The sequence below is a fragment of the Phalaenopsis equestris genome, unplaced genomic scaffold, assembly GCF_001263595.1.
Source record: "Phalaenopsis equestris unplaced genomic scaffold, ASM126359v1 Scaffold000305, whole genome shotgun sequence".
Taxonomy (NCBI): Eukaryota; Viridiplantae; Streptophyta; class Magnoliopsida; order Asparagales; family Orchidaceae; genus Phalaenopsis; species Phalaenopsis equestris.
In genome coordinates this window covers 15,501-28,135 of record NW_018164747.1, presented here as the reverse complement: position 1 = coordinate 28,135, position 12,635 = coordinate 15,501, and positions in this window count along the sequence as shown.

The window sequence follows — 12,635 nt, the reverse complement described above, 5'->3', positions numbered from 1 at the left end:
CCGATCATGCCATATTTTCATTTTCTCTTTAAGATTTTTGCATTATCATATGCTTTATTTCTAATCTTCTCCAATTCATTGAGTTGCAATAATCTTTTTTCACTAGCATCTCTTAGCTTAAAATTAAATTTTTTAATAGCAAACAATGCTTTATGCTCCAATCTACTTGTAAGTAGCATGTTTTTCCAAAAATAAGTCTACATGGGAACATTCCAATAAGAGTCTTATAAGTAGTTCTGTATGCCCATAATGCAGTATCTAATCTAGCAGACCAATCCAATTTATAAGGATTTACAACTTTTTCTAAAATTCATTTTATTTCACGATTTGATATTTCTGCTAGACTAGGAACACTCCGAGCATCACATTTAGGTACAACAATAGCTTTAATCCATTTGGGCATATAATCAACAACAAGTAATATATATAAATTTCCAAATGAAGACATAAATGGTCCTATAAAATCTAATTCCCACACATCAAAATTTCAACCTTTATTATGTAATTTAGAGACATTTCATTTCTTCTAGAAATATTTCCTACTCGCTGACATCGATCACATGTTTTAGTATATTCATTAACATCTCTAAAAATATTAGGCCAATAAAATCCAGATTGCAAAATTTTATATGCCGTTATATTTGTTCCAAAATGTCCTCCAAATTCAGAATCATGACATCTTTCAATTATTGGTTAAGTTTCTTCATAAGACACACACCTCATAATAATCAGATATTTACATTATTTATATAAATATGGGTCATCCCAAAAATAGAATTTTGAATCATATATAAATTTCTTTAATTGTTGATTCTTAATATCTGGTGGTAGAATATCACTTACAATATAGTTTACTATATCTTCATACTACGGTATATTTATTTTATCAATATTATATAATTGTTCATCAGGGAAATTTTCTAAAATTTCATTTGCAAAATTAATTAATATTTCTTTTTCTAGTCTAGAAAAATGATCAGCTATTTGATTATCATTTCCCTTTCTATCAATTACAATAAAATCAAACTCTTGCAATAGAAGTACCCCTCAAATTAATCTTGGTTTAACATCCTTCTTTTGCATTAAGTATGTGATAGCAGAATGATCTGTATGCACTATACATTTGGTTCTAATCATGTAAGATCTAAATTTATCAAAGGCATATACAATATCTAATAACTCTCTTTCAGTAATAGTGTAATTAATTTAAACATCATTTAGAGTTTTATTAGCATAGTATATTACTTTAAAAACTTTGTTGTGCCTTTGTCCTAAAACAACTCCAATAACATAATCACTAGTATCACATAATATTTCAAATGATTTCTCTCAATCAGGTGGAACTGTTACAGGTGCAGTGATTAATTTTTCTTTCAATATATCAAATGATTTTATGCATTCCTCATTAAAATCAAAATTTGTATCTTTATCTAAAAGTTGGCATAATGACTTAGTTATTTTTGAAAAATTTTTTATGTAGCGCTTGTAGAAACCAGGCATTTTTTATGTAGCGCTTGTAGAAACCAGCATGTCCTAGAAAACTTCTTACCTCTCTAACCGTAGTAAGAGGTGGTAATTTTTAAATAAGTTGAATTTTTGTAGGATCTACCTCCATGCCATTTTTAGAAATTTTATACCCAAGTACAATTCATCCGAACAATAAATTGACTTTTTTCCCAATTTAGTACTAGGTTGATTTTTTCACATAATTCCAGAACTTTTTCTAAATTATTTAAATATAATTCAAATGAAGTCTCAAATACAGAGAAATTATCCATAAATATCCATAAATACTTCCATTACTTCCATTCCATGTTTAATCAAATTACTAAAAATTGACATCATACATATTTGAAATGTCACAGGTGCACTGCATAGTCTAAAAGACATTCTATGGAAGCAAATGTTCCATATGAGCTTGTAAATGTTGTTCTCTTGGTTCTCAGGAGAAATTAAAATTTGATGATAACCGGTATATCCATATAAAAAGTACTAATATTTGTTTCCAACCAATCTATCCAACATTTGGTCTAGAAAGGGTAAAAGAAAGTGATCTTTCCTGGTGACCATATTTAATTTTCTATACTCTATACAAATTCTCCAACCAGTAACTTGTCTTATTGGAATTAATTCATTTTTCTCATTTACTTCAACGATCACTCCTTTCATTGGAACACAATGAATTGGGATTACCCAAGCACTGTCTTAAATAAAATATATAATTTCAACATCTAATCATTTTAAGTTTTCTTTTTTAACAACTTCTTTCATTATTGGGTTTAATCTCTGTTGACCTCACTTTTGTTGAGGTTTAGTTTTCCCACTTTAATAGCCTAGGGTATAGCCATAGGACTTTCCTATTGACTATTCCTAGAAAACTAGAAAATGATCCCTCACCATTAGAAACTCTAGACTCCTCCTTGCTCAACTTGAAGCTCTACATATTGATCCTAAACTCTAGCACTTAGTGGGTGGGGTCACTATGGGGGAGCTCAAGGAGAGTTCCCATAAGGCTATCTGACCTTAGGGTTGACTCTAGGTGTTGGTATGGAGCTAGTTCACTCACTACACTCACTACACTCACTATCACCCACAATCACTCACAATCCTAAAACTTAAATTATTGACTTTGATCCACTGATCCTTTGGGAAACTCATGTAGATGGTCCCCTAGAACCACTAGCCCTAGGCTAGGGTTTAGCTAAGACCAGTACATAGAGGACCCAAATAGGGATTTCATTGGTCCATAGCTCATATAGGGTGGTTGGTTCCCCAATTCTAGCAAAATATCAAACTTGGCCTATTGCCCCTAAATCCACCCAAATTACCTAAAAACCCCTGAGACCCTAAATTTGGTCAAAATCCTCAAATTCACCCAAAATACTTAGATTAGTTCAAAAATCATTTCAAACCATTTGAAAATACACAAATTACCCAAAACCACCAAAAAATTCCAAGTTTACCAAAATACCACCCCCAAATTGCCAAAATTACAAAAATACCCTTGGCACCCCAAATTGTTCCAAAACATCTAAAATCACTCCAAATGTCTCCAAAACCAATTTACACCCTCTAAGTGGACACAATTTGGCCAATTTGACCATTTTGACCAAAACCCCCAAACTACCTTTAAAGGCCCAATTTTCCCAAATTCACCTCAAATGTTCCCAAATTCACCTCAACAATTTCCCAAAATTCATCCCAAATGTCCATCAATTTGGCCCCAATCCTCCCCAATTTTAATTCTAAACTCAAATTAATTTTTCACATAACAAATATAAACAAAATCTATGCCTAGTTAGCTCATGCTTTGAGCTTAATTTGGATATAAGTCAAACCCCCAATTTTGGTCCTATGATTTGAGCTTAATTTGGATATAAGTCAAACCCCCAATTTTGGTCCTATGACCTAATCTCACCTAATTGAACCCCATAGCCTACTTAATTTGCCCCAATTTGAATCCTAAAATATCCATAACAGTCCTACACATGAAATTGGACCCTCAATTGGCCTTAGTAAAGCCTCAATTGCACTCATTTTTGACCCAAATCCAAAAATCCCCAAATTTGCCCCAAATTGGCTATGTCTCCAAATTCCACCAAATTGAATGCCCTAACCCAAAAATTGACACCCAATTGATGTTGAAAAATCTTCATGACATTCCTATAGACCATTCTCAACTATCAATTTGGACTTAGCCCAACCTTCGCCCAATCTAGACCCAAGTCTAGTCCAACATTCCAAAATTGACCAAAATCCCAAAATCCTTCAAATTGAGTTTCCAATTGAACTCAAAATTACTTCAATCCTTCACCAAAAATCTTCATGACAATCATATACATATAGTTGATCAATTAATTAGGCTCAATGTCATGACTAGTCGAACCTAAACCCAACCTTTGGCCATTTGGACCCAAATTGGACCCATGCACCAAAATTGACTTAGCCATCCTAAAGTCACCAAATTAAGGTTTCCCCAGCCACTAAGCTCCTCCTTTAGACCAAGCTAAACCATATTAAATCTACCCAAGCAAGCTATAGACCAATGGGTCTCTAAATTAAGGGATTCTATCCCATTTATGGGCCTTAACCAAAATATCTCCCTCATCATCACTTTACCTTGAAGGTTAATCAAAAGTAACTCTCCCCCTGGCTCCCCTGACCACCTGACCACCACCCCTGGCCCTCCTGGTAGGCCTATTTGTTGGAAAATGCCAAAATTGAGAGCCACCACCCCTAAATCAAACTCAATTTCAACCATGGAAGCCACCTCATCCTAATGGCTCTTTAGAGCTCCTCAGACCTCCACCTAAGAAACTCTTTGCACCCGTCAATTGGCCTTGAGCTTCCCTCTAAGCTCCTCTATTTAATCAGCTCCTCCATGGCCAAAGGGAGGTGTGTGAAGAAATCCTTGGGGAAACTCTGTCAAAATCTCACTAGAGACTCTCCAAGCATCCCTAAGCTCAAGCCAATCATCTTCTCCGTCTGATTCCCACTGTGGGAGCCCAATTTTGAGCTCAAACTAGGAAATCTCTCCAAAATCCACCAAACTCAAATTAATTGTGCACACACCATCCTTAGAGCAAGAGGAGGTGATTCCCCATCAGACTCCCCTCCGAAACAACCTCTAAGATAGTTCTAGACCAACACCTGAAATCCACCTCGATCAAATTCATACATAGACAATTCACCTGGGCTTGAAACTTCATCTAGAGATTTCTTGGGTCCAATCAAAGATACAAAAACCATCTGATTGAGGCCTCCCCTCTCAGACAAAGGTATTGAACTCCAACCCTAGCTTGAGCTTATTTTGATTCTCCATTTGTAATGGGTTGATTTCATACATGATTAACTGTGTAGATGTGTTTGTCTTGAGTAGATGAAGGTTTATAAACAAACCCCATATAATTTGGTTGACTTTAGACGAAGATCTTAAGGTTTTAGTGTGAACGACTTACAGGTTAGGTCACTTAGGGACGATGAACGAGGGACGATGAACGGATGTCGTTGAACGGATGTCGTCCGATCGTGCGTTTATTCATTGAACGATTCTGATGAAGCTGAACAAGGATATAATGCGTGAATCGCGGGCTAATATGGCAGCTATGTGGCTGGTGATGTTAAATGGCAGAGCGCTGAGTGGAGACTTCGGAGCAGACGAGGAAGAGTTAGAAAAATATGGGATTTTTGAATTATTTTTAATGCCTAAACTTCAAAAATCCATATCTTTCTCTAGAAAAATCATAAAAATAAAATAAAATAACCTTCTTGCTCAGTGAATAAAGGAGAATAATGTGAACTAAAAATAAAAATTATTTTCTTACTCCATGAGTTTTAATTAATTAAATACCCTCTGTGGTATTTTAATTCTCCATGACTTAAAACATTTCACCATGGCATGAAATTTTGAGAGTTTGTTCCTAATGACAAGGGCTATGTCTTCTGATTTTTCTAAGTTCAGAAGACATTCCTATGCTCCTAGCCCTAATTTTCAAGCTAAGGTAACCATTTTGGCTATTTTAATTATATAAATCAAAATATCACTTGAAAAATTATGGAAATAATTTTAGTAGGTTTCTTGTGGTTAGATAAGTCTAGGAAAAATATTGTGATGCTTTGAATCATCTTGTACACTTCTATACTTAATTAATTGCATATACATTATATTAATTTATGTAAATTAAATACTATAAAAATTTGACAAAACCAATCCCACACAGTTCATAAAAATCATGTTTATTCAATGTAAAAATTGTTAAATTTATTTGATTAAGTTTAAGCACTAAAATGGATTTTCTAAGGAAACCTTGTATTTTTGTATAAAATAATTATATTAAATTAGATAAACTTAGAAAAATTATGAAAGTTGTTTTTCTGAGTTCCTTGTGATCAAGGGCATTTTGTAAAAATAAGACCCTTTTTTATGAAAATACTTCATTTTTTGAATATATTTTGAATTAAAAAATAATTAAAATAATCAAAATTTTCAAAAAAACAAAAAAAAGTTCAAAATGAGTGGGAGTGTCCCTTGATCACTTAGGATTCATTAGAACATTTTCCCTAATATTTTCTAAGTTAAAAAATAAATTTTAAAGGCTTAAAAATAAAATTTTCATCTTTTCCCATTGAAATAATTATAATAAGTAAATTAAAAATCACAAAAAATATAAAATTTGATTTTCTGAGTTTCTTGAACTCAGAGAAGTCTATTAAAAATATAAAAATGATTTTTTGTAAATAAAGTATTATTTTCTATTTAATTTAATCATTGAAATTGATTAAAAAATAAATAATAATATTAATAATTTAATTCAAAAAAATCATGAAATCTTGCTTATGTGTTTCTCTAACCTTAGGAAACCTCTAATAATTTTTCTATAAATAAAAATTTTTTTTTGAAAACCTAGATAAATTTAGTTTTGAAAATCTTATTTTCTAAATAATCATCTAAATTAAATTAAATTTTGAAAATCTAGATATTCTCCTCTGATACCTTAATTACCTCATGGATATGACACGTTAAACAATGTCAACAAGATTATAAATCTCCTAATCTTCATGACTTGGAAGTCAATCAAAACCAAATGATTCTTAAGTAAGGGGCTTAAGCCAGAAAGATGTAAGTTTACTTCTCTTAAGCCCAAAGTTGAGGATGATTTGATTATTTGATAGGAATGCACATTATTTAAAATCAAAACTTTGATGACCACCATTTCACCCATTATGATTGTTAAATGCTTGGTGTGACCTAGGTTCAATATCTAAACTCAATTGATTGGATTTAGAAAATGATATGATTGGAAATCAACATCGACAAACACTACAAACCTGACTTTAATATTGGGCACCATAATCTTTAAATGACCTAAACTTGCCTCAAGGGCACTCACACACATAACTCTTAAATGAAACTTCAATTGACTGGTCGAGTATCCTATCCTTGGGATAATCAAATTATCAAGTTTCACTGAGCAACAGAGTAATCACACTTCAACCTCAGATGATTAATGGAACAATATGATAGGTTAAAAATGAACTCAAAATAATTCAAATGTGCCTCAAAGAACTTCTGGGTCATTCCCTCTAAACTTTGAAATCTTCTGGATATATTGAAGAGCAAATTGAACTTGTCATATTTTTTTCTAAAATTATCCATTAGGATCTTCCAAGATCCAACAAAATCATAGCCTGGGGTTTGGTAGCTAAACCTTCATCTACTCTTGCAATTTAAACTTTCCTGTAACATTATCTACATATCTTACAAGTACTGACCTTTCAGGTGGTGGAATGAGAAAACTCACCAGGTATGCTTTTACAGTTTGCAGTACCGTCTTTTCTTATATTTTTCGCCCCATACTTTTATGCTTATAAAACTTGCATGTTAAACAACGACGTTACCCTGCATGAAAACCAAAACTGCTAGGATAGCCACCAAAACCAAAACTAAAACTAAAATCAACCAAGATGAAATTTATCGCCACAATATTCAAAATATAAGAAAACTCAAAATTTAATCACAAACATCATAAAACAAAAATTTCAACTAAATTAAGACGTCCCTATCGATTGATCAGGAATCCCTCAGAGGAGGTAACCTACGGTTGCTAACTAGACTTCCCATGGTCTAAATGAAAGTACAGAATTCATTAAGTTGAGTTTAGTAAATTCATTTAGACTAAATGAATCAAATAGAAAATAGTGTACCAAAACGAGGTAACCATAGGATCCTAACCGGTGTCACTCTAATCAGCTTTAATATGCCCTCCTAATAGTAAAAGAACCATAATCATAGGGACATTTGATTTGACATCATAACTTAACACATTAGAAAACTTAAATTTATCACAACAAGGAGTTTGGAGCTAGCATTGTGGGCAGCACGACCATCTTTAATAGCAAAATATGTCTTTTTTAGCTAAACCATTCCTTCTTTAAAATTAAACAAAAAAGCTATAGGATTTTGAGGTTGTTTGCTTATGCAACATAAATCCTCACCTCATCATTAGGCCTTTGTACAACTTTGCTTTACAATATAAGCCTTAATTCGTCTTAGGATTCTGAGATTGTCGTTTGTCATGACCTAAATCCTCATATATTCTAGGCAATTTGTGTGATTGTTTAACATGAATGTGAGTCATAATTAATTAAATTAGTAGGATGAAACATTTAAATAATGTCTCTCTAAAATTGAAGTCAAACCATTGGATAGCTTGGGAAGTCATCGAGGTTCTCCTCCGGATCTGTGACATCCCCTAGCTCTTCTTCCTTTGGATTCCAAAATAAAATGTTCCAAATTTGAGTTATTCCCCTTTCACACCTCTTTGTCCGAGTTCATTTAAAAGTCATCTCCCTAATATTTATCGAGAGTTTTCTTGGGTAACTTCGGTTATCTAAGTTGTAGTTAACTATAGGGGCCAACCATTATAGAAAGCTTTTCTGAACGCAACTTAATATAAAACCTATTTAATTCCTTGTATTAAATAAGGGAACTTGTCGGCAAATAAAAATTATTTCCTAGACCAAATGGACGTCATATATTTCTTAGTTTATTTGATCAAGCCTTATCCTCCAGTCTTGTGTTTATCCTTCGGGATAGATATAGGGTTTGAGGTATAATACTCTTTCATTTAAACTATAAAAAATATGAGGTCAGTTTAATTTCATATTTTTCTAAAGCGGGCGACGAGATTTTAATTCCAACAGCCAATAACTTCCAATGGGCAACTCCTCAACTTTTTACTGCCGACAATCTCCTCTAAGGATCAATTTTAGGTTTGTATTGATCATTTAATAGAATTTTGTACTTATAAATTGAAGGATTAATACCTTTAATATCTATTAAAGTCTATCCAAAAGTCTTTTTATATCTTTTCAACATTTCTATTAATTTTTGTTCTTGAATTTCAGTTAACTCAGTAGAAACAATAATAAACAATGTAGATGAGCTCCTAAAAACACATATTTTAAATGGGCAGGTCATATTTTTGGTTCAAGTTCAGGTGGTTTAAAACTTGAAGGAATAAGATTTTTATTATCATTTTTGAATAAATCTAAAATTTCAAATTTATCCTGAATATAATATAAATTTTCTTCTTTTATTTCATTCTCGTTCTCACTAAAATCTTCTTGCCTTAATTTTTCTTCTAACTCTTTCTTAAATTGATCATTACTTAGATAATCAGTAACTTCCATCCTAAAACATTCATTATCTTTCTCTATTGCAGGATATTTCATAGCTTTTGCAATATTAAATATTACTTCCTGATCATTAACTCTCATTATTAATTCTCTTTTTTGCACAACTATCACAACTCTCCATGTTGCAAGAAATGGTCTCCCTATTATAATAGGAATCCCTTTATCTTACTACATAAAGTCTACAGGAAAAATAAATTTATCCACTTTTACTAATACATCTTCTATAACTCTTTTAGGATAAGTTATTGATCATCAGTTAACGTAAGAGTTATAGTAGTAGGGGAAATCTCTCCTAAATCTAAACGTTTAAAAATCGATAGAGACATAAAATTGATACTCGCTCCTAAATCACATAAAGCTTTTCCAAAAAACTTTTCACCAATTGCATAAGGTATATAAGGTATAGTAAAAGGTATAGTAAAACTACCAGGATCTGTTAATTTTTCAAGATGCTTTTTCTGAATAATAGCGCTACACTCTTCACTGAGTGCAAAGTTCTCATGATCTACAAACTTCCTTTTCTTGTTTAGTATATCTTTCATAAATTTCACATAACTTGGCATTTGTTTCAAAGCCTCAATGAAAGGAATGTTTATCGTCAACTTTTTAAGGATTTCCAAATATTTTGTAAATTGTTTGTCTTTATTCTTCTGCTTCAGTCGTTGAGGAAATGGAGGTAATGGTTTTTCTAAGAGATCTTGTATTTGTTCATTTTCATTACGATCAATTTCTATCTCTTCCTTCTCCTCATGGATGTTTGTTTCAACTTCTTTTCCACTTCTTAATTGAATAGCTTTAATTTGCTGCTTATTTTGATTTTTTGGATTAACTTCCACAGTACTCAGAAGATTTCCTGAAGGTCTGTTACTCATTGCAGTAGCAATATGTCCTAATTGATTTTCAATATTTCTAATAGCAGCCCCTTGATTTTGTATTTTATTTCCCATACTCAACATTACTTCTTCCATCATCAACTTCTTTTCCTTAACTTGTGGGTTAGCGTTAGAGTTAAATCTAGGTGGATAATAAGGTCAATAATTAGGATTTCCTTGGTCGTTTAAATTTCCTAAGGGGTTCACTGAATTGTTATAATTATTCCAACTAAAATTAGGGTGATTTTTCCATCCAGGGTTGTAATAGTTAGAATAGGGATTGTTATTACGATTAGTTATATCTTTAAAAGTTTCATAAAATGATTGAGTATCAATTATCTACTATAGTGAATTTTTCTCTAATACTGGTGGCATTTGAGAATAGTTCACTCCAATTTGATCAATATTTTTTGATATAACACCAATTTGAGATGCTAAAATAGACATTACATCAGAGTCATGAATACTAGCTACTCTCTTAGGATTTACCCGTTCAGAGGGCCATTGAAAATTTTTAGTAGCCATTTTTTCCATTAAAGAGTATACTTCTTCAAAAGGTTTTGATATAAGTGATCCTTCTGCAGCGGCATCTATAACATATCTAAGTGATCCTACTAATCCATTGTAAAAAGTTTGAATTATTAACCAATCTGGTAAAGCATGGTGTGGATATTTTCTAAGGAGGTCCTTAAATCTTTCTGGGACTTCGTAAAAAGTGTTGATGCAGGCAGCGGTAAACTCAATAGGGAATCCACACACTTGAACGATTCCGTCATTAGAATAAATCACATTGGTGTAGAATTCCTTCACAACATTTGCATCAGCTTTATTGGTGGTGTAACAAAAGTTTTCCCACCTTCGCTCGGCAATAACTCATTCATTTTCTCCTCCCGGACTTTCAAAAACCCCATCTTGTATGCACTTCTTTCCTTTAAATATGAAAGTAAATTTTGTTTGAGCCATCGCATTGACAAAGAGAGACTCGTCGAACTCAACCCGTCTCTTTTGTCGTGGAGCCATTTCAATCTAATCAAATTATATAAAAATTCCAAAAATTACTTCAAATATGTAAATCATGGCTTCCAATAGTAATTCTAAGAGTTCAACAATAAAATCCATGAATCTCTTCCCAAATTTTCTTTACATTCCCAAATTTTTCGGATCTCCTCAATGTGGGAGAAATTCATGGTGGAAATCAAATATTTTTAGCTTGGAGTGAAGCTCTTACCTAGAGATGATCAAATTCGGTTTCAAAAAGGTTTAAAATCGCCTCCTAATCCAAGATCTCTCAAGCCCTGGGTCGAAAATAGCATTTTTTAGGAGGAAGGGGATGATGAATAGTGGCAATTGACTGGTCAAAATCGCGGTTAAAGGTGTTTTTTGTGAGCTCACCGTCGGTGTGGTCGATGGCGCCGTCGCCGCGCTTAATTGGAATTTAAATCCTAAGTTTTGAGAAAATCTCGCCGTCGGCGGCGTCTAGGGCGCCGTCGGCGGGCTTTATTGATTTTGTCCAAATTTTGGATTTTTTCAAATTCCGGATTTTTTTGAAACAGGATTCAGAAGTAAGAGCTTCACAAAAAACAGGGATTCAAAGGTGTTACAAAAAAATTAACATACCCGTTCTCTCTCATTTACCAATCATTAGTTTCGTCCATTAAATACTGGTAAATTTCATTCATATGATTTCTTGTTGGGACAAAATTGGAATAGTGGCAGACAGGAACATTCTCTATCATATATAATTCATTGATCTGTGTAGGAGTGAAAGTGATCCATCTCCCTCGCACATAAACAACTTATTGGTTGATTCCGTGTAAATTTGCATAGAATTCTTTCACCACTAGAACCACCACGGCGGCAGTAGTGTAGCACAACACTTCTCATCTTCTCCGTAATATTGCTTCTTCAATATCCTTCATGGGATTATTCAATCCACAACTCACGAATCCTCGTTCTTTGATTAATCTTTTCTTCGTCAGCAACTTGTTGAAGATTCGCTGCGCTTCCGCACTGATAAACTTTCACCGATTGAAAACTCACATCTGGGATTATCAGGGGAATTGAATGCCATAAGAATGAAATTGGTAGAGTTTCACTTCATTTTTGGAGGGAAAATATGAATTAGAATTCAAATTTTTTAGTTTAAAAAGACTATTCCCGCCCAAAAAATGTCAAAAACCGCCACTCAAACACAAGAAATCGTCATCTCATCGGTCTCGCCGTTGACGGCCTTGATGGCGCCGTCAGCGCGCCTCTGTATTAATTTTGTCTGGACTCTCAGGAAAAACCCGTCATCGGCAGCGCCGTCGGCGCTCAAGGCAAAATTTTCACAGTTTCGCGCTGGTCCGAATGCGTTCCAATTTTAAAGATGTTTTAAGGGTAAATAAGAGTAGTAGAGCTTAATACTATCCTAAACTAGCGATAATCTCAAATAAAACCTACTATAATTGCAAATAAAGTAAAGATAAATATGGGTTGCCTCCCATAAAGTACTTGGTTTAACGTCGTCAGCCCGACCTATTCAAGTGTTATTCAGGTTGACTGATCATTAAAACCTCTTTAAAA